General features: G+C 42.0%; 1 non-coding gene across 1 annotated transcript; it reads left to right on the top strand.

Moving 5' to 3' along the window:
* Positions 1-1,532: 1,532 nt before the first annotated feature.
* Positions 1,533-1,604, top strand: trnae-cuc (transfer RNA glutamic acid (anticodon CUC)). Its single transcript has one exon. It is a non-coding gene; the product is annotated as a tRNA-Glu (tRNA).
* Positions 1,605-23,078: the final 21,474 nt, after the last annotated feature.

Genomic DNA, 23,078 nt, shown 5'->3' with positions numbered 1-23,078 from the left:
CTATAGTATAAATGGTTTCTTCCAATTCCACAAAATACTTTCTAATTTATAGTTTTAAAGGTTCGTTCCACCAAAATACTTTCTAATTTATAGTTTTAAAGGTTCGTTCCACCAAAATACTTTCTAATTTATAGTTTTAAAGGTTTGTTCCACCAAAATACTTTCTAATTTATAGTTTTAAAGGTTCGTTCCACCAAAATACTTTCTAATTTATAGTTTTAAAGGTTCGTTCCACCAAAATACTGCTTCCTGTCCAACTTCTCAGTTTTAAAGGTTCCTTCAGTTGAGGGCTCCTGGTTCTGTGTGAGGGGTTGAGGGTCGATATGGGATGATGAGGAAGATTTCATGTCCCGATGGTCCTGCTAAAGTAACTGTGAGTCATGACATCAAACAATGTCATCAAAATACGCTTGAACTTTTAAAATGGTAATAAAATCCACTGGAATCATTTTACCACAAACACTTTTATTGTGATTTTGTGAGCATCATTTTTCAAACATTATAACATAAACTTTAAAAAGGGTCCATTCACTAACACTCTTACTTGAAGGTAGTCACTGATATCAGTAAATAGCTGATAAAGATTTGTGCTCATGTTTTAATTCTCTACTCTGACCTGTGCTGAGACACTGGACCAGAGAGGAAGACCTGCTCAGCCTCCTGCATGGACCAATTCTGCAGCTCAGTGATGACGACGAGGGATTCAGCATTGAGTTCAAGCATTGAGCGATCTACCACTGAGCTACACCCCCTCTGTCAGAGTCACTGTTTTACTGATGCAGCAACACAAACACAGACACAACATTTTTATTCTTCATTTTAGGGATAAAAAGGAAGTCAGCCTGTGATCTCAAAGGCTCTGTGATCTCAGTAGTTTCACTGTGATGTCAGCCCACACAACCTTAGACCACAGAGGCAAGTCAGGCTCCAGGAAGCTGAGGCTGCTCCGTTCTCAGTCCAGTCCAGAGTGAAGGTTTCCCTCTCTGAAGCTTTCCAATCCAGCCCAGATCCTCTCTGACTAGCAGGAGTCTTTGACCAGGAAATGAGAATTATATTGAACGTCTGCTCATCCTCAGAATGAAGTAAAAGTATTTGTGTTCCTAAAATAATCTCCAGATGCTAAGATCAATTATTAACATTGATTGACAGCTCTAAACTGACCCATCATCACTATACAGTTGCAAACTGAGGACTGGAATATTTAGAAATCCACAGATGCTCATAACAACTGGTAGTACAAGTACATAGTAGAGACGACTGTAGGAAGTAGCAGTTGTGAGCCTTGAAGAAAATGCAGTAAAGACAGGAAGCCCCATCACATTGTCAGTGTTTCAGTGACTGGCATTGTGAAGAGACTGAGACAAAGTCAGTTATGAATGGAGGGCTGAGTTGGAGCAGAGGGGGGCAGGATCCTGGGGGGGCTGAGGTGTCTGGTGGTCTTGGTGGACCCTCTGCATCTCAAGCTGAGACCACAGAGTCCTGTGTTCTTGAGTCATTGTGTATAGTCTCTTTTGTTGGAGAGCTCAGTGTGGTCCCTGATGGTCTAGTGGCTAGGATTCGGCGCTCTCACCGCCGCGGCCTGGGTTCGATTCCCGGTCAGGGAATGAGTTATTTAGAGGTTGAGGGAGAGGTGATCAGGTGGTCCACATGATGGTGGAGGTGATGAACTGTGAATCCATCATGGCTCCACTCTCACCCCCATTGTAGTGTTCTTGGTTCACTCTGCCATGGCCCCATGTTGAAGGGTGACTGTCTCATTCAGGTTCAACCCTTTGTAAGACACTATTAAGTCACTGACTCCTGCAAGGACAAACTCTGGTCAGTGTGGTCCCTGATAGTCCAGTGGCTAGGACTGGTGCTCTCACTGCCACAGCCTAGGGTTCAAGTCCTGGTCAGGGAAGCTGTGGATACCCTGAGGTTCTAGCCAACTATGGACTGATAGCTGACCTCCCCTCCTCTCTAAAATCCTGGAGAAAGTAGCTGCTAATCAGCTGAGTGACTTCCTCCATAACAAGAGTTGATTTGAGGGTTTCAGCCTGGTTTTAGAGCACAGCACTGGTAGAAGTCACTGGATATATAAATATATATTATAGATAAATATCGGCCGACTCATCAATGGCTGAGGAATACATTCAGTCAGTAGCATATCAGTCCTCTGAAGCTGTAACGTGAGCCCACTTCTACCGACTAGAGGAGAGGTAAAATTACACCTGAAATCTGAGGTTTGTCCCTCAAAAAGAACCGCGATGTACTAAAAGTTTCCTCCCCAGAATGATTCTATCAACAAACACTTTAAATTGATATTCTGGAGTTTTATTTCAGTCGCCTGGAATGTGCTGTGGAGTGAGTAAGATGGTATTTAAATGGCAGGCCTATCCACTCGCGCTAGCACTAGCATTGCAGATAGCGTCAGCAGGACCAGACCCAATGGGTCCAAAACTGTCTCCAGTTGCTGGTAGCACCCTGGTGAGCTGGGAAGGCCAAAGGTCCAAAAAAGTGAACCTCCCCTTCAAGACTGCAACTGCTCCAGAAAGCAGCTGCACGTGCATGGACAGGAACTAGGAGGAGAGACCACATCACCAATCCAGAACACAGTTTAAAATCCTTCTCCTCACTCTTAAAGCTCTGAAAGGAAAATTCCAGCTAAAAAGGAACCTCGGGTGTGTTCTTGTGTTTTTATTATTTCTAACGATTGCAAATGGAACCCAGTTGTGGTGAATAGTAATAAAAAGAAGAAAGAGAAGTAACATAATTTCTTAATTTCTGTATAGATTTGCCAATCCGATTCAAAACCAGATATTATCGCTGCCTGTTTTGCTTCATTTCTCCATCTCACTGCTTCTCTTAGTTCTGTGTCCACCCAGGGTGATTTCATATTCCTGACTGTATATTTTCTTAGAGGAGCATGTCCTTTCCTTGCAGTTACCACTGGGTTCTGATCAGAACACCCCACTGGTCTAGATAATGCTTTGGAACAGAAATAGCTCCAGTTTGGGAGTATGTGGTCTGTGCATGTTTCACTTTCGCCCCATCTTTCCTAGAACACTCTTGTTGATCTTTCCACCATCTGTGTTCAATTACATGTTCTTGCATCGCAGCTTCTCTTGAAGTGGACAAGTTCCAATCTATGTTTGTGTCTCCAGGCAAATAAATGTCTCGATCAAGATGGCGTCCTCTATCTAACATGAAACCTTGCACTTGGTGGTCTGGACACACCCTACAAGCAATGGTTGAACATGAGGTAGACTGATTTGCACCCAGATCACTTCAGTATTGCAGCCATCAAATCCAATCTTTCTTTTGCTGGAATGTGATTTTGTACATAAACTGCTCCACCTCCTCCATAGCTGTTCCTGTCTCTTGTAAAAATATTGTACCCCTGGATTCCCAGTGCATCCTCATTGAATGTATCATCAAGGTGAGTTTGTGATCTTGCCAATCGATGGATATCCAAGGACAAGAGTTGGGACACTTCTGTTATTCTATTTCTCAGGCTGCAGATATTTATGTGAGCCGACTGAAACCCTTTTCTTGGTAAATTAATTACAATCATAATAAACATAAATGGGACTTAATCGTCTTTCCTTTATTTTGTGAACCATAACACACAACCACACAACCACACACACAGACACACACGATTTTCCAATTAACATACTGCAACCTCATCTTCTCACCCCACCCCCACTGATGAACTATCTGGCCACGACTTGTCTTCCAATAACAATACAGCCACATGCAACAGGACAGTTTGTGTCCATGTGTAGAGTCAAAACATATATACACATACACACATGTACACACATGATGTCATCATAAAGAAACCCTTCCTCTGGGGAATTGTGAGTCATGTAATGTGCTATAGGGCCGAGTCGTTGTGCTTCTATTCCTTCTACAGCAGCCACGGAAATATGGGGCGAGGTTTTATCAACCTGAAACAGTGACAAAGCCAAACCTCCAACGTTTGGTAGATAGAAAACACCTTTTGGGGTTCTTGCCAAAGTATCTGAGAACACAGAGAATTGTGATCCCGTATTTGGGTCTAACAGTTTGAAGTAGGCAACATCCGTTCCTGTCATATCAACATGTAGAGTTACATGGAGGTCTTGTAAACCTGTTAACCTGGAATGATCTGGCAGGTCTTCTTTTCCTGCTAAGAAATCATCCGTCTGAATCCAGGACACCGTCAGCATCTGATTGAAAAGGAGTACATGAGAGAATAATAGCATCCTGTATTTACAGCCTGTAGCATGTTGAAGAAGCACTTAGAGTCATGGTCAGGGACTGTGGTATGAACGCCTTCAGGAGAACAATGAATAGTTGCACGCCACTTGGTGAACAAATCCCGACCCAATAGATTACTTGGTGAGTTATCAGTGATTACAAATGGATGCTCTCATGAAATGAGTCCAAATTGAACTTTGGCTGGTGCTCCAATGGACTTTGCATAGTTGCTCCAGCAATTGCTACTGTTTTTATATTTTCAGAAGTAGGAACTAATCCTACACGGTTAGCATCTGACTTATTAATGGTGGAAACTGTTGCACCTGTGTCCACTAAGAGTTCAGCAGATTTTCCATCTCCTGATAATTCAACTTTAGGTTCAGCAGTTAGAGTTATTTGAGAGCATTCAGTTACAACTTTCTGTTTTTCATTTTTAGTGTTTCACACACTGGAAGACACTGAAGTGCTGTCCTATTGTTGAGGGGGATGCCACAGGTTCAGAGGCGGTCCTGGTCTGGGGCCCTGTTGAGTCTGAGGTCTGGGGTGCCAGTTTCCTCTTCCTGTTGGTCTTGGCCTTCAACCCCTCTACCTCTTCTAGGATACAATCCTCTTCATTAATCACTTCTTCTCCTTCATCATTTAACACACATTTTTGTCCTGGTATCCTAGGTTTCCAGGTTCTAGTTCTTCTTCTAAATGCAGGGCTCCATTGAGCAGTGGGAGAGAGTGAGGCAGACAAGTTCTGCTCTCTTTTAGGAAGCTTAGACAGTTCACCAAGTGACGGAACAGGACTTTGGAGATCATCATTGGCAGCAGCTGCTCAAGCAGAGGTGGAGGACTGAGTAGGTTTGCTATTGGGAGTCTGCTGCTGTAACTGGTAAAAGGTGTTCTCCTACCAGTCTACATGATCAGTGGAGTCGTTGCATCGAGTCTGTAACCTCAGGTGTTTAGGATCCCATCCTCGTCACCATTAATTGTGGTCCAGTGGCCCAGTGTGGGGGGGTCGTCCGGCGGAGCAGTGAACAGAAAGGAGGCGTGGTCTCTTTCTCAAACCTTACACACTTTATTCATGCATGAGAGAGAAGTTACAGCACTCATAGAGCATCAGAAGTTCTCTGGTGTTTCTGAGGAACAGTCAGCTATTGATCACCGTGGGGAGGGGACATACAGATTGGAGGTAGAGTCATGTCACATCCAAGGATTCTCAAAATCTCAATATAGGCGCCCAGGTTGAGGTCAAATGGTTCAGATTATTAAAATTAACACATACAAACATCAATCTGCCAACCACAAAGTAAGTTTACAACTTTGAAACCTGGAGCATGAGGGTACACACTTCAGCTCCTGTGGTTTGACCCAAATATATTGTAACGTCCATGAATAAGCATCCTATTCTGCATGAATAGCACTTTTACAACATGAGCAAACATTCTCTAAGGTTTTAACCGTCTCAGCTGTGACGCTCTTCCACATTCTGCCTGACGTTTGCAGAGAAACATAGAAACCAACAGGTCATCTTCAGCTGCACAGTCATATATTTCCATTAGCTCATTTCTGAAGAACTCACATTAAATAATAGAAAAAGATACATAAGAGAAACATAGAACAGGAGAGTGCTCAAACAATAAAGAAACTAAGCGAGGTTCTACAGAATGAAAGGAGATCCCTGACATGGCCGGATTCCTTTCCTTTGCTAATTAATTAGTAAGATCATGATTAGAATGTTAGCATTTTACAGTTCTGTGACCTCAGAATATCTGGGACTCTAAAGGAAATCACTTACATGACTGGAATCCCTTTCTTGGCTTATTAAAGGATCTCAAGCCCTTCAGGACCCTGTTCTTCTGGGGGGGGGGGTTGACGTTCCCCTCGCTGTGTCTCTTGTATGGCAGCAGGTATCTGGAGGGAAGGGAGCTGTTCATTCCTCCGAGATGGAAGCACCTGGGTCCAGAGCTCTCTTCATTAACTAATATTAAGTGTTTTTCTGTTGTCTTATATATTATCTTTTAATAATACTTTGTACTCACGCATACTTACAAGTCAAGCATATACATGATATAAGCTTACGTAGATCTAAAAGACAATTGTTCTTGGAATGTGTATCTGTGTTATCTCCACTATTTATGAGTTCCTTCCTGGTGTCGGAACGGTACCAACTAGTCCTGGTGCTCAGGAGATTTGTGGGACCCCCTTGTAAAACCCCTTTAACTACTTCCAGATGTTCAAGAGTTCAAAAAAGGTGACTTGCAGCTAAGTCATTGATTCTGCCTGGGATGCATGAGCAGGACATCCCGGATCAATCACTAACATTCAAGAAGTACATTGATGAACTAAATACAGTGTTGGATCATTTTCTACCTCTTTGGGAACTGCCACAGAAACAACTTTGTTACACAGTGAAAGTTTCGAATAACCTCAAAGTGATGCTGACAGTCATGTAGTAAGAGTTGCTAACAACCTCAAAATAATGCGTCAGTGTGTCAGATGCGGGATATGATGGATGATGAGACCAAAGTGCAGACCGTAGGAATGGTGCAAAAGAGGTTTATTCGGAACTGAAGGCTTGAGGCGGGGCGAGAGGCCGAAGGCTTGAGGCGTGGCGAGAGGCCGAAGGCTTGACGTGAGACAGGAGGCTTGACAAGACGAGACGAGAAAAAACTGTGATAACGACAAATGCAGACAAATGATGACAGCCAAAAAACGACAACTGATGACAATGACCTGACCAGGAACTAAGGAGACACACAGGTTAAATACAAGCGGGGAAAAGAGACACAGGTGGTGCAATCACCCAGGTGAGACACATGAGGTAATCACAGGAGGGAGGTGAGGAAGACAGGACATGACTACAAAATAAAACAGGACACACGAGACAGGGATCTTGACACAGTGATGTCGGAAGAATTTCTAATGATCTCAAAATGATGCGACAGTGATGTAGTAAGAATTGCTAATGAACTCAAAATGATACCAACAGTAATGGAGTGAAAGTTTCGAATAACCTCAAAGTGATGCTGACAGTCATGTACTAAGAGTTGCTACAAACCTCAAAATAATGCGAAAGTAATGTAGTAAAAGTTGCTACGAACCTCAAAATATTGCTACAGTGATGTCGGAAGAATTGCTAATGAACTCAAAATGATGCTAACAGTAATGTAGTGATAGTTGCTAATCAACTCAGTGATGCTTACAGTAATATAGTAAGAGTTGCTACGAACCTTAAAATAATGCAACAATAATGTAGTAAGAGTTGCTGCGAACCTCAAAATAATGCAACAGTGATGTCAGAAGAATTGCTAATGATCTCAAAATGATTCTAACAGTGATTTAGTAGGAATTGCTAATGAACTCAAAATGATGATAAGATTAATGGAGTGAAAGTTTCGAATAACCTCAAAGTGATGCTGACAATCATGTAGTAAGAGTTGCTATGAACCTCAAAATAATGCGACAGTAATGTAGTAAGAGTTGCTACGAACCTCAAAATAATGCGAAAGTGATTTCGGAAGAATTGCTAATGATCTCAAAATGATGCGACAGTGATGTAGTAAGAATTGTTTATGTACTCAAAATGTTTTAACAGTAATGCAGTGATAGTTTAGGATAACCTCAAAGTGATGCTGACAGTCATGTAGTAAGAGTTGCTACGAACCTCAAAATAAGGCGACAGTGATTTTGTAAGAACTGCTAATGAACTCAAAATGATGCTGACATTAATGTAGTGATAGTTGTGAATAAACTCATTGATGCTTACAGTAATGTAGTAAGAGTTGATACGAACCTCAAAATAATGCGACAGTGATGTAGGAAGAATTGCTAATGATCTCAAAATGATGCTAACACTGATGTAGTAAGAATTGCTAATGAACTCAAAATGATGCTGACAGTAATGTAGTAAGAGTTGAAACTAACCTCAAAATGATGCGACAGTGATGTTGAAGAATTACTAATAAACTCAAAATGATGCTAACGGTAATGTAGTGCCAGTTGCTAATAAACTCAGTGATGCTAACAGTAATGTAGTAAGTTTTTCGAACAACCTAAAAGTGATGCTGACAGTCATGTAGTAAGAGTTGCTACTAACCTCAAACTAATGCAACAGTAATGTAAGAGTTGCTACGAACTTCAAAATAATGCGACAGTTATGTCGGAAGAATTGCTAATGATCTCAAAATGATGCGACAGTGATGTCGTAAGAATTGCTAATGAACTCAAAATGATGCTAAGAGTAATGAAGTGATAGCTGCTAATAAAATCAGTGATACTTTCAGTAATGTACTAAGTGTTTCGAACAACCTCAAAGTGAGGCTGAAAGTCATGTGATTAAAGTTGCGAGTCACCTAAAAATGATGCTGACAGTAATGTAGCAAGAGTTGCTACGAAGCTCAAAATAATGCGAGTGATGTAGTAAGAATTGCTCATGAACTCAAAATGATGCTAACAGTAATGTAGTGATGGTTACTAATGAACTCAGTGATGCTTACAGTAATGTAGTAAGAGTTACTACTAATCTCAAACTAATGCAAAAGTAATTTAGTAAGAGTTGATACGAACCTCAAAAAAATGCGACAGTGATGTCGGACGAATGGCAAATGATCTCAAAATGATGCGACAGTGATGTAGTAAGAATTGCTAATGAACTCAAAATGATGTTAAAAGTAATGTAGTGATAGTAGCGAATAAACTCAAAGTGATGCTGACAGTAATGTAGTAAGAGTTGCTAAGAACCTCAAAATAATGCCAGAGTGATGTTGGAAGAATTGCTAATGATCCCAAAATAATGCGACAGTGATATCGTAATTATTGCTAATAACCTCAAAATAATGCGACAGTGATGTCGTGAGAATTGCTAATGATTTCAAAATGATGCGACAGTGATGTAGTAAGAATTGCTAATAAACTCAAAATGATGCGACAGTGATGTAGAAAGAATTGCAAATTAACTCAAAATGATGCTAACAGTAATGGAGTGAAAGTTTTGAATAACCTCAAAGTGATGCTGACAGTCATGTAGTAAGAGTTGCTACAAAACTTAAAATAATGCAACAGTAATGTAGTAAAAGTTGCTACGGACCTCAAAATAATGCGAAAGTGATGTCGTAAGAATTGCTAATGATCTCAAAATGATGCGACAGTGATGTAGTAAGAATTGCTAATGAACTCAAAATGATGCTAACAGTAATGGAGTAAAGTTTCGAATAACCTCAAAGTGATGCTGACAGTCATGTAGTAAGAGTTGCTACGAACCTTAAAATAATGCAAAAGTAATGTAGTAAGAGTTACTACGAACCACAAAATAATGCGGCAGTAATGTAGTAAAAGATGCAACGAACCTCAAAATATTGCGACAGTGATGTCGGAAGAATTGGTAATGAACTCAAGATGATTCTAACAGTAATGTAGTGATGGTTACTAATAAACTCAGCGAAGCTTACAGTAATGTAGTAAGTGTTTCCAACAACCTCAAAGTGATGCTGACAGTCATGTAGTAAGAGTTACTACTAACCTCAAACTAATGCAAAAGTAATTTAGTAAGAGTTGATACAAACCTAAAAAAGATGCGACAGTGATGTCAGAAGAATGGCTAATGATCTCAAAATGATGCGACAGTGATGTAGTAAGAATTGCTAATGAACTCAAAATGATGCTAACAGTAATGGAGTGAAAGTTTCGAATAACCTCAAAGTGATGCTGACAGTCATGTGGTTCGAGATGCGAGTAACCTAAAAATGATGCTGACAGTGATGTAGTAAGAGCTGCTAATAACCTAAAAATAATGCTACAGTGAGGAAGGATGAATTGTTAATTAACTCAAAAATGATGCCAACAGTAATGTAGTGATAGTTGCTAATAAACTCAAAGTGATGCTGACAGTAATGGAGCAAGTGTTTCGAACAACCTCAAAGTGGTGCTTACAGTCATGTAGAAAGAGTTGTCATGAACCTTAAAATATTGCAACAGTAATGTAGTATGAGTTGCTAAGAACCTCAAAATAATGCGACAATGATGTCAGAAGAATTGGTAATGATCTCAAAATGATGCTAACAGTAATGGAGTGAAAGTTTCAAATAACCTCAAAGTGATGCTGACAGTCATGTAGTAAGAGTTGCTATTAACCTCAAAATGATGCGACAGTGATGGAGAAGGAATTGGTAATGATCTCAAAATGATGCTAACAGTAATGGAGTGAAAGTTTCAAATAACCTCAAAGTGATGCTGACAGTCATATGGTTAGAGTTGCGAGTAACCTAAAATTGATGCTGACAGTAATCTAGTAAGAATTGCTAAGAACCTAAAAATAATGCTACAGTGATGTCGTGAGAATTGCTAATGATTTCAAAATGATGCGACAGTGATGTAGGAAGAATTGTTAATGAATTCAAAAATGATGCTGACAGTAATGGAGTGATAGTTGCTAATAAACACAGTGATGCTTACAGTAATATAGTAAGTGTTTCGAACAACTTCAAAGTGATGCTGTAAGTCATGTAGTAAGAGTTGCTACGAACCTCCAAATAATGCGACAGTGATGTAGAAAGAATTGCTCATGAACTCAAAATGATGCTAACAGTAATGTAGTGATAGTTGCGAATAAACTCAAAGTGATGCTGACAGTAATGTAGTAAGAGTTGCTAAGAACCTCAAAATAATGCCACAGTGATGTTGGAAGAATTGCTAATGATCCCAAAATAATGCGACAGTGATGTCGAAATTATTGCTAATAACCTCAAAATAATGCGACAGTGATGTAGTAAGAATTGCTAATAAACTCAAAATGATGCGACAGTGATGTAGTAAGAATTGCAAATTAACTCAAAATGATGCTAACAGTAATGGAGTGAAAGTTTCGAATAACCTCAAAGTGATGCTGACAGTCATGTAGTAAGAGTTGCTACGAACCTTAAAATAATGCAAAAGTAATGTAGTCAGAGTTACTACGAACCTCAAAATAATGCGACAGTGATGTCAGAAGAATTGGTAATGATCTCAAAATGATGCGACAGTGATGTCGTAAGAATTGCTAATGAGCTCAAAATGATGCTAACAGTAATGGAGTGAAAGTTTCCAATAACCTCAAAGTGATGCGGACAGTCATGTGGTTAGAGTTGCAAGTAACCTAAAAATGATGCTGACAGTGATGTAGTAAGAATTGCTATTAAACTCAAAAAGATGCGAACAGTAACTTAGTGATAGCTTCTAATAAACTCAGTGATGCTTACAGTAATGTAGGAAGTTACTAATAACCTGAAAATAATGCTACAGTGATGTAGTAAGAGTTGCTACGAACCTCAAAAAAATGCGACAGTGATGTCGGAAGAATTGCTAATGATCTCAAAATGATGCGACAGTGATGTAGTTAGAATTGCTAACGAACTCAAAATGATGCTAACAGTAATGGAGTGAAAGTTTCCAATAACCTCAAAGTGATGCTGACAGTCGTGGTTAGAGTTGCGAGTAACCTAAAAATGATGCTGACAGTGATGTAGTTAGAATTGCTATTAAACTCAAAATGATGCTAAAAATGACGTAGTGATAGTTGATAATAAACTCAGTGATGCTTACAGTAATGTAGTAAGTGTTTCAAACAACCTCAAAGTGATGCTGACAGTCATGTGGTTAGAGTTGCTACGAACCTTAAAATAATGCGACAGTGATGTCGGAAGAATTGCTAATCATCTCAAAATGATGCTGACAGTCATGTAGTAAGAATTGCTAATAAACTCAAAATGATGCTAACAGTAATGTAGTGAAAGTTTGGAATAACCTCAAAGTGATGCTGACAGTAATGTAGTAAGAATTGCTCATGAATCCAAAATGATGCTAACAGTAATGTAGTGATGGTTACTAATAAACTCAGTGATGCTGACAGTAATGTAGAAAGAATTGCTACAAACCTCAAAATAATGCTATAGTGATGTAGAAAGAGTTGCTACGAACCTCAAAATAATGCGACAGTGATGTCAGAAGAATTGCTAAGGTACTCAAAATGATGCTTACAGTAATGAAGTGAAAACTTCGAATAACCTCAAAGTGATGCTGAAAGTCATGTGGTTAGAGTTGCGAGTAACCTAAAAATGATGCTGACAGCGATGTCGTAAGAATTGCTATGAAACTCAAAATGTTGCTAACAGTAACGTTGTGATAGTTGCTAATAAACTCAGTGATGCTTACAGTAATGTAGTAAGTGATTCGAACAACCTCAGAGTGATAGTGAAAGTCACGTAGTAAGAGTTGCTACTAACCTCAAAAAAACACTACAGTGATGTCGTAAGAATTGCTAATGATCTCAAAATGATGCTAACAGTAACGTAGTGATAGTTGCTAATAAACTCAGTGATGCTGACAGTAATGTAGTAAGAGTTGCTACGAATATCAAAATAATGCGACAGTGATGTCAGAAGAATTGATAATGATCTCAAAATGATGCGACAGTGATGTCGTCAGAGTTGCTATGAAACTCAAAATGATGCTAACAGTAACGTAGTGATAGTTGCTAATAAACTCAGTGATGCTGACCGTAATGTAGTAAGTGTTTCGAACAACCTCAGAGTGATGCTGACAGTAATGAGGTAAGAGTTGCTACGAATATCAAAATAATGCGACAGTGATGTCAGAAGAATTGATAATGATCTCAAAATGATGCGACAGTGATGTCGTCAGAGTTGCTACGGACCTCCAAATAACGCGACAGTGATGGCGGAAGAATTGCTAATGATCTCAAAATGATGCGACAGTGATGGAGTAAGAATTGCGAATGTACTCAAAATGATGCGAATAGTAATGGATTGAAAGTTTCGAATCACCTCAAAGTGATGCTGACAGTCATGCTGTTGGAGTTGAAAGTAACCTAAAAATGATGCTGACAGTGATGTCGTAAGAACTGCTATTAAACTCAAAAAGATGCTAACAGTAACGTAGTGATAGTTGCTAATAAAGTCAGTGATGCTTACAGTAATGTAGTAAGAGTTTCAAACAACCTCAAAGTGATGCTGACAGTCATGTAGTAATGGTTGCTACAAACCTCAAAATAATGCTTCAGTGATGTAGTAAGAGTTGCTACAAACCTCAAAATGATGCTAACAGTAATGTAGTGAGAATTGCTAATAAACTCAGTGATGCAGACAGTATTGTAGTATGTGTTTCGAACAACCTCAAAGTGATGCTGACAGTCATGTGGTTAGAGTTGCTACTAACCTTAAAATAATGCAAAAGTAATGTAGTAAGAGTTGCTACTAACCTTAAAATAATGCAACAGTAATGTAGTCAGAGTTGCTACGAATATCAAAATAATGCGACAGTGATGTGAGAAGAATTGGTAATGATCTCAAAATGATGCGACAGTGATGTCATGTGAATTGCTAATCATCTCAAAAGGATGCTAACTGTAATGTAGTGAAAGTTTCGAATAACCTCAAAGTGATGCTGACAGTCTTGTAATAAAAGTTGCTACGAACCTCAAAATAATGCGACAGTGATGTCGTTAGAATTGCGAATAAACTCAAAATGATGCTAACAGTAATGTAGTGATAGTTGCTAATAAACTCAGTGATGTTTACAGTAATGTAGTAAGTGTTTCGAACAACCTCAAAGTGATGCTGACAGTCATGTAGTGAGAGTTGCTACGAACCTCAAAATAATGCGACAGTGATGTAGTAAGAAATGCTAATGATCTCAAAATGATGGTGACAGTAATGGAGTAAGAATTGCTAATGAACTCAAAATGATGCTAACAGTATTTTCGTGATAGTTGCTAATAAACTCAAAGTGATGCTGACAGTCATGTAGCAAGTGTTTCGAATAACCTCAAAGTGATGCTGACAGTCATGTAGAAAGAGTTGCTACGAACCTCAAAATAATGCAACAGTAATGTAGTAAGAGTTGCTATGAACCTCCAAATAATGCGACAGTGATGTCAGAAGAATTGGAAATTATCTCAAAATGCCAACAGTGATGTAGTGAAAGTTTCGAATAACCTCAAAGGGATGCTGACAGTCATGTGGTTAGAGTTGCGAGTAACTTAAAAATGATGCTAAACTCAAAACAATGCAACAGTAATGTAGTAAGAGTTGCAACTAATCTCAAAATAATGCTACAGTGATGAAGGAAGAATATCTAATGATCTCAAAATGATGTGACAGTGATGTCGTAATAATTGCTAATGACCTCAAAATGATGCTAACAGTAATGGAGTGAAAGTTTCGAATGACCTCATAGTGATGCTGACAGTCATGTGGTTCGAGGTGCAAGTAACCTAAAAATGATGCTGACAGTGATGTAGTAAGAGCTGCTAATAACCTCAAAATAATGCTACAGTGAGGTAGGAAGAATTGTTAATGAACTCAAAAATGATGCTGACAGTGATGTAGTGATAGTTGCTAATGAACTCAAAGTGATGCTGACAGTCATGTAGAAAGAGTTGCCATGCACCTTAAAATATTACAACAGTAAGGTAGTATGAGATGCTATGAACATCAAAATAATAAGACAGTGATGTAGTAAGAAATGCTAATGATCTCAAAATGATGGTGACAGTAATGGAGTAAGAATTGCTAATGAACTCAAAATGATGCTAACAGTTTTGTAGTGATAGTTGCAAATAAACTCAAAGTGATGCTGACAGTAATGCAGTAAGTGTTTCGAGTAACATCAAAGTGATGCTGACAGTCATGTAGAAAGAGTTGCTATGAACCTCCAAATAATGCGACAGTGATGTCAGAAGAATTGGAAATTATCTCAAAATGCCAACAGTGATGTAGTGAACGTTTCGAATAACCTCAAAGTGATGCTGACAGTGATGTAGTAAGAGTTGCTACTAACCTCAAAATAATGCAACAGTAATGTAGTAAGAGTTGCTACTAACCTCAAAATAATGCTACAGTGATGTCGTAAGAATTGCTAATGAACTCAAAATGATGCTAACAGTAATGTAGTGATAGTTGCGAATAAACTCCGCGATGCTTACAGTAATGTAGTAAGTGTTTCGAACAACCTCAAAGTGAAGCTGACAGTCATGCAGTAAGAGTTGCTACGAACCTCAAAATAATGCGACAGTGATGTCAGAAGAATTGGTAATGATCTCAAAATGATGCTAACAGTAATGTAGTGATAGTTGCTAATAAACTCAGTGATGCTTACAGTGATGTAGTAAGAGTTGCTACGAACCTCAAAATAATGCGAAAGTGATGTCGGAAGAATTGCTAATGAACTCAAAATGATGCTGACAGTGATGTCATAAGAAATGCTATTTAACTCAAAATGATGCTAACAGTAATGCAGTGATAGTTGCTAATCAACTAAGTGATGCTTCCAGTAATGTAGGAAGTGTTTCGAACAACCTCAAAGTGATGCTGACAGTCATGTAGTAAGAGTTGCTACGAACCTCAAAATAATGCGACAGTAATGTCGTAAAAGTTGCTACAAACCTCAAAATATTGCGACAGTGATGTCGGAAGAATTGCTAATGAACTCAAGATGATGCTAACAGTAATGTAGTGATAGTTGCTAATAAACTCAGTGATGCTACAGTGATGTAGGGAGAGTTGGTCATGACATCAAAATGATGCTCCAGTGATGTCAGCTTCATAAAGACCCAGGCCACTATTTGTGGTCATGCATCATTGTGGCTGACCAATGGTCCAACTTCATCAGTCAGTCAGTCAGAGACATTAGCATTTGTCGGCCTGGCCTGCTGCCAAAGACTAACTCTGCTTTAGTTGATTTACCTGTGCAGCCATGTCACGCTCCTCTCGGCCACCTCCACGGTCAGACGCCAGGTTAAACCAGCCAATGGCGGAAGAATCACTCTCAGAATCTGAAGCGCTCGTAGCTGCAGGGTTTTTCCACACAGCTTCTGTTGAGAGACAAAGTCCATCGCTTGATTAACTCTCACCAACAGAAATGTGCAGTTTTCCACTCAGGACAGCTGCTGCATGCTGCTGTTTGTAAAAAGAAGGTCCAGTGGATCCGTTCAGTTCTACATTATTCAGCAGAGAGATGTCACCATTGAATAATGACCATATTTCCTAAAATTATAGCTCAACCACAGAGGGACCAGGCTACTAGAATGACCTCTGTTTACTAGAAGTGCTTCTCCTATGGTGGTGAACTCCTCAGCTGTCAGTGGAGTCAAATCTGTCTTAGAGAGGCCAGAGGTTCCCACACTGGTTCCCTCTCATCATGCAGCCCTGACAGCTGTGTGTGCTGTTCCAGCGTGTTGGCACCTCACTGATGAGTTTCAGGGTTGGCCCTCCCATCTGTTGCTGCACCTGAGCCAGCTTCTCCTTGGCTGTAGTGCTGATCTGAAGGATGTGACAGTGTTCCTGGCTTTGTGTCTGATGATGGAAGTGGGGATCTGATCACAGGATTTTCTGACTCCTAGATTCAGACGATGTGCAGTGCAGACTGAGTGGTGAATTTGGAGCTGTCTAGTGGATGCTGTCATGTTTGGTGCTGCGTCGCTCACAAGACACTTGACTTTGTTGGTGATGGCCCAGTCCTCCATCAGGCCTCTTTGGACTGGGGCCAAACTGTCAGCAGGGTGACTTTGTGGAAAGTCTTGCACTCCCAACACATTCATTCTCACGAATGCAGTGACAGGTCAGAGCCAAGGGAGCCTCCATGTCCACAGATGTCCACACGGCAGCTGGACTTCCTTTTTCACTCCTTCCCGTTCCTCCTGGTACTTTTTGGCCACCGTTTGTTTGATGGTCTGAAAATGACACCCAGAGTAAATCAATACATTGAAATTCAAGATGAAATAAACTGGAGATATCAACTACTGCTTTAGATCATTTCCACACAAACCTTTCTGGTTGGCAAACATATGAGGCTCAAGGACCTGAACCAGTTCCCTGAACCTTTCCCTCTCAACAGTGCTGAGGGGCTGGCAGTCCTTCAGGATCAAATTCAGCAGAGCCTCATCCAGCATCTGCTTCCTGGAAGCTGGATGGTTAAAGATGAAGGAGAGAAGAAATGAAGAGGAATTAATGATCAATGAAGCAACTGTGAGTCAGTTGGAGAGTGGCTGTACACCTGAGTTCATCCTGGTGGATCTGGGACTTCATTCTCATGCCTGGCCCCATCATGCCTCAGCACTGAAGAGGTGCTTTTGTTGAGATGAGACGCTTCAGTCCAACAAATGCCACATTCAACCTGCAGAAAAGAACATGAGTGCTCAGCTAAAAGTTCCTTTCTTCATGGTGACTGGTGTTTCTTAGTCTTAGACCACCAGGTTTCCAATGAGGTGTATCGGATACGTTGTTGTGTGCCGCTGAAATCCGTCCAATTCCGGCGTTGTTTCCTCATGAAATATGTTTGCCTTAAAGCTCATTAAAGTGTTGAACCACAATATCGTTCACCATAACTGAGTCAACTTCAAGATAACCTACTTCTACATTCCAGTCCCGGCTGCTCCTGTTCTGCTGCAGTCCAGAAAACAACAACCCGATACAATTGGCGCTCCTTCCCACAGCTCCGGCCCGGATCCGCATGGTTCCGCTGACTGACTGTGAGACGCGCTCCCTCCAGAGTGGCACAGCCCGATGGGGGTCCTTATCTGGCACGGGGGCGTAAAACAGGTGCGACTGAAAAGCCTGGTTTATTCTGCGTCGAGGGAACGCGTTGCTCTGCAATTCACCGCCAAGCCGCTAGGGGGTGTGGCTTTGTCTTTGTATTGTTTACGGGGCTCTTGTCGGATTCCTTGGTTTTCTTCCGGTCACAGACAACAATTGTTGGCCATTTGTCAGTCTTTGTAGTGCCGCCAATAATCCTTTCTTCGGCTTGGTCCATTTTTTCTTGGAGCTTTCACCACAGAAACTTTGAAAATGGCGGTGTTTTTGTGATGCGATTGAACCGGAAATGACGTTCTGAGCGGACCAATCACAGTCCTCGACGTTGAAGTCACCACGCGTCGACGCGACACGGAGGCAGGATTTTGTTGGGGTTTTCGTCGACGCGACGCAGAAGCATAAATCAGGATTTAGTGGTTTAGAATCTCACGCCAAACCGGAGAACCAGGTCTTGAATCAGTCATGTGGTCACTGCCGGCCGGCGAGGCTTTGGACGTCACTAAATACGTCATCGATAACCGTTTTTCAAAACGAAATCCTGGATCACTCCACTCATCACTACCGCTGCTACCAGGTTAGCGAGTCTGGAGTGGCTCAGAGAACAGAGCTTGGACTCTGCTCGTTTTGAAGAAGAAGAAGAAGAAGAAAAGAAGCGGAAGGCCTCGGTCTTTGTCTCCTGAAGGCTGAGTGGCGCCGGTAGAACATCAACATGTGCGCCGCGCAGCTGCTGCGGGTGTCGGTCCAGGAGCGGATCCTCGCCGCCGCTGAAGACTTCCTGCTGCAGCTGGGAGAAGGAGACTCAGCGGCTGGAGTCCCGGTGCTGAGAGCGCTGCTCACCGAGCGGCTGGCGGCGGCCGCGGAGCAGATCGGGGCTCTGCTGGAGGAAACCGTGGCGGAGTACGAGCGGTAGAACCGCCGGCAGAGGTTGCTGCTCGATGCCATGCTGAAGCCCCGAGTCAGGCTGGACAGAGCAGGTGAGTCCCCCCACACTGACCAGGAGAACCGAGAGACCGCAGTCCTGCCAGCAAGTGTCTCCGGTCTGGTTGTGTCCGTAATCCGGGTCATTGTGCTCAGACCGTCTGAGCAGGAATGGAACAACGTAGAAGTGTTTCGTAGTTGACGGCTATTCGGTGTTGGTGGAGCCTTAAAACCTCACCTGGCTCGGGACACGCTGGGCGCCATCTTGGCTGCTTCCTGACCAACATGTAGATGGCGCTGTTTGGTTTCCAGGCTGCGTCCTTCCCGCCGTAGTTCTACTGCTTTTTGTATTTGTTTGGAAGAAAAAAACAAAACTAAGAAACACGGAGAAACATCTCATAGGTTACACGTTACAAATTTTGTCCCAGCCAGAGTTTTCCTCAGTTACTGGGAAGGAAAGACACATTTCCTGATTATTATTAATAAACTAATCTTCGACCTTGGCTGACTGCATGTTGCTGTGTTTGGGTGGGCTGACATGTTTAGCATCGGTACAGGTTACCTCTGGTTCTAGGGACTGAACTCTCATTCTCCTACAGGGTCTCATTCTAGAAATGAACATTCTGACTAGCAGATGTGATCATGAATGGACAAAACCATTCAGCAGAGGGGACCTATGACCTTTGACCTGGGTGACCCAACGTTGATCCAAGCATCTGAAGCCAGCGTTTCTGTTCCCAGTTTGCTGACTGGTCGTCAGTGGCAGGACGTCTCTTTTCATTGAGTTGATTTCTGTTTCTGTCTGTTGCTCCGCTGTTTCAGAGTCAAATGAAGAGATTTCTGATGTTGCTGTTTGTGTCCTCCAGATGTGGAGCAGCTGCTGGTGATTAAAGAAGAGGTTCCCCCTGAGCTGCAGGACCCAGAGCCCCCCCACATTAAAGAGGAGTGGGAGGAGCTCAGGATCAGTGAGGAGGGAGGGCAGCTTCAAGGGCAGGAGGAGGCTGATATCACCACGTTCCCCTTCACTCTGGTTCCTGTGAAGAGTGAAGGGGACGAAGAGAAACCTCAGTTCCCACAGCTTCACCAGAGTCTAACTGAGGAGAACTTGAAAGAAGAGTCTCTGAGCAGCAGCCCAGTTCATCCTCTGAAAACAGAAGCTGATGGAGAAGAGTGTGGAGGACCAGAACCAGAACCAGCCAGCAAGGTAGATCCAGATCCACTTGTACAACCCCAGACTGAAGACCAGATGTCAGACTCTTCTGAAGCTGAGACTGAAGTCAGTGAGGATGATTGGGTCAGACCTGATAACACGGCCACTTCTGAGCACAAGGAACCCTTTGGCTCAAGGAGGAATATGCTTCAGAAATTGAGCCCAGGACAGGAAGCGAGTCATTGCAGCTCAAAAGAACAAAAACTAAAGACTGGAAGAGAATCAGAGATCATCAGGAACGTGACCCTTGGTCCTTCTGAATCTGAGACAGAAGTCAGTGAGGATGAGCGTCCCTTTAGGTGCTCAAAGTGCAGTAAAGGTTTTAGTTACAGAAGGAATTTGGATGTACACATGAAAACACACACTGGAGAAAAACCATACCCGTGCTCAGTTTGCGGCACAGGGTTTTCAGAAAATGGATATCTAAAAAGACACATGAAGAGAACACATACTGGAGAGAAACCATTCCCATGCTCAGTTTGTGGCACCAAATTTGCAGAAAAGGCAAGTGTGAAAAGACACATTAGGAGAGCCCATACTGGAGAGAAACCATTCCCATGCGCAGTTTGCAGCACAAGATTTTCAGAAAGGGATTGTCTGAAAAGACACATTAGGAGAGCCCATACTGGAGAGAAACCATTCCCCTGCTCAGTTTACGGCACAAGATTTTCAGAAAGGGGTTGTCTGAATAGACATATGAGAAGACATACTGGAGAGAAACCATTCGGCTGCTCAGTGTGTGGCAAAACATTCTCAGAACAGGGACATCTGAAAAGGCACCTGAACGTGCACACTGGGGAGAAACCATTTCCCTGTGCACTTTGTGGCAAAAGATTCTCACAAAAGGGAAATCTGGGAAAGCACATGAAAACGCACACTGGGGAGAAAACATTCCCCTGTGCATTTTGTTGCAAAAGATTTTCAGAAAAAGGATGTCTGAAAAGACACATGAGGAGAACACACACTTGAGAGACATTTGTCTTGCTGAATTAGTTGCAAAAACTTCCTAGATGAGGAAAACATGAAACAACACAACAGAAAAATGTCCTTTGTCCATTCTGTGTTGGTGTGACTCAAACTGAGTAGATAATGCAATTTATCATGGTCGTTCAGACCCAACTTGGAGGTTCTGGTTTTAGAAAGCGTTTTTCAGATAATGCAGCAGGAAATGAACTCAGTTAACCCGACATAATGGAGCCATCATTGGATATGACGGTGAGAGGGCTGATCTTATTTTCTCTGAGGTCACCATGGAAAGATCCACCTGGTACCACTTACTGATCTTTATATTGACGTATTGATCACTGATCAAACACTGAATTATCTTTGAGTGTCTTCAGACTATCTTACATGAGTGTATGTTATTGTTACGATGGTTTCTCTTCCTGGTTCCTGTCAATACATGTGCAGCTGTCAAGTCTTTAATCACTTGTTGGTGCAGCCTGATAATAAAGAATTACAAAAGTCCAGCCTAGATGGAACTCATACATGGAGTTTTAGACAACTGCTGGCCTTCATCCAGCTTTATTGATAAATATAATTGAGTATCATCTGTGTAACAATGGAAATTTATGGACTGTTTCCCAATAATATGACCTAAAGGAAGCATACATAAAGTGAAGAGTATTGGCCCCAGCACTGAACCTTGAGGAACACCGTGTTTAACTTTGGTTTGTATAGAAGATTTATCATTAACGTCTACAAACTGAAATCAACCTGGTGAATACGATTGAAACCACTTTAATGTTCCCTGAATGCACAGTTTAATCGTAATAATGGTTGTGTATGTACGCTGAACTTGAACAGTCCGTTGTCCCAATGGAGGCAAGTGAGAGTGAGGCCTGCAGCCAGACTACAAGGTCGGCGCTGCCACCCCAAGGGAGGTGGAGAGGGCAGAGGCAGGGGTCAGGAACACACGGGGGAAGGGGAGGGGAGGATAGTACGCGCCATTTACGTCACCAAGACAGAAGGAGTTCTCCTGGAGGATAAACAATGGGGCGGCCGACCTTCAGCAGCCGATAAGGAAGCTGTGTTTGGGTTTGGGCGGAGGAGAACACATTCCAATCTGTCTTCTCTTTCAGTCCAATCCAAATTGTAAAGTTAAATTTCTGGTCTTCAACATCACTCTCCTCTTTGCAGAGCGGCCAACTGCTCCAAGATGGTTTCCATCCTGGGTTTCAGTTCAAGAGTCTGTTGTTGCCCCGCTCTGCCAACCTCAGTCATTGCGTTGTCAATGACTGAGGTTGTGTGAGCTGCACATCACATCAAGTGTTGATGCCCACCAAGGGGTGTCTTTTCAAAAAGAGGAATATTACGCCTCCATTTCACACAGACGAGACGGCAAATTTGGCACATTTTCTGTCTAAAAAGGGCTGGAGAGAGATGGAGGTGAGGGAGGAGAGGAGACAGAGAGGTGGGGAAGAGAAGAGAGAGAGACCAGACATTATGTTTGCTCCTCCATTTTGATTGTTGCTCTCCAGCTTCAGCTCAATAAAAACCTCTTCATCACATCAGTCCCATGTGGAGCTGCGTTGTTCCAACAACACTGAGCTCTCAGCTCATAGCAGTTCTACAATAAAGGTTCCAACACAACGTTCTATTGATCCATGAACAAAGCAGGCAGTGAGACCATGATGATGTCACATCTGTCCACTGTCCAGATGTCAGAGCTGAAAATGATAGGATGCCATGTTCCCTTCAACAACAGTCCAGCAGAAAGCCACCATGAAGACCTGAGGAGGAGCAAGGCAGCTCACCACAGTCAGGAACTCCCAGTCACCTCAACAAGGTTTCTGTCCACTCACGTTCAACCAGACCAGCAGATCACCTGCATCCCCACTGCCTCACCACCAGAGGGTAGTAGAATATCAACCATAGAGGCTCCCACTGAGGAATGAACACCACCACCAGCAGACGGCTCTCCCTCCCTGACAGCATTTAAAGGAGATGAATGATGGATCATCAAACTCCACCATTCACTGTGACTCAGGGCCGCTCCCTCTGCTCTGACTCTCTTTGATTGTTTGTCTTTGTTTTATTCAATCAAGTTGTTCCTTCTCTCTCTTCTTGCTGCTCTACCCCCCCCCCCATGTGATGTCTACTACCTCCTCCTCCTTGATGACACTCATTGTGAGGTCTCTTCATCAGCCCTCCTCTGC

This window comes from Aulostomus chinensis, chromosome 1 (genome assembly GCF_037954235.1).
Source record: "Aulostomus chinensis isolate RoL2024-O1b breed Wild chromosome 1, RoL_Achi_v1.0, whole genome shotgun sequence".
Lineage (NCBI taxonomy): Eukaryota > Metazoa > Chordata > Actinopteri > Syngnathiformes > Aulostomidae > Aulostomus > Aulostomus chinensis.
Note: the sequence above shows the minus strand (reverse complement) of the source record. Positions and strands in the feature narration are given on the sequence as shown.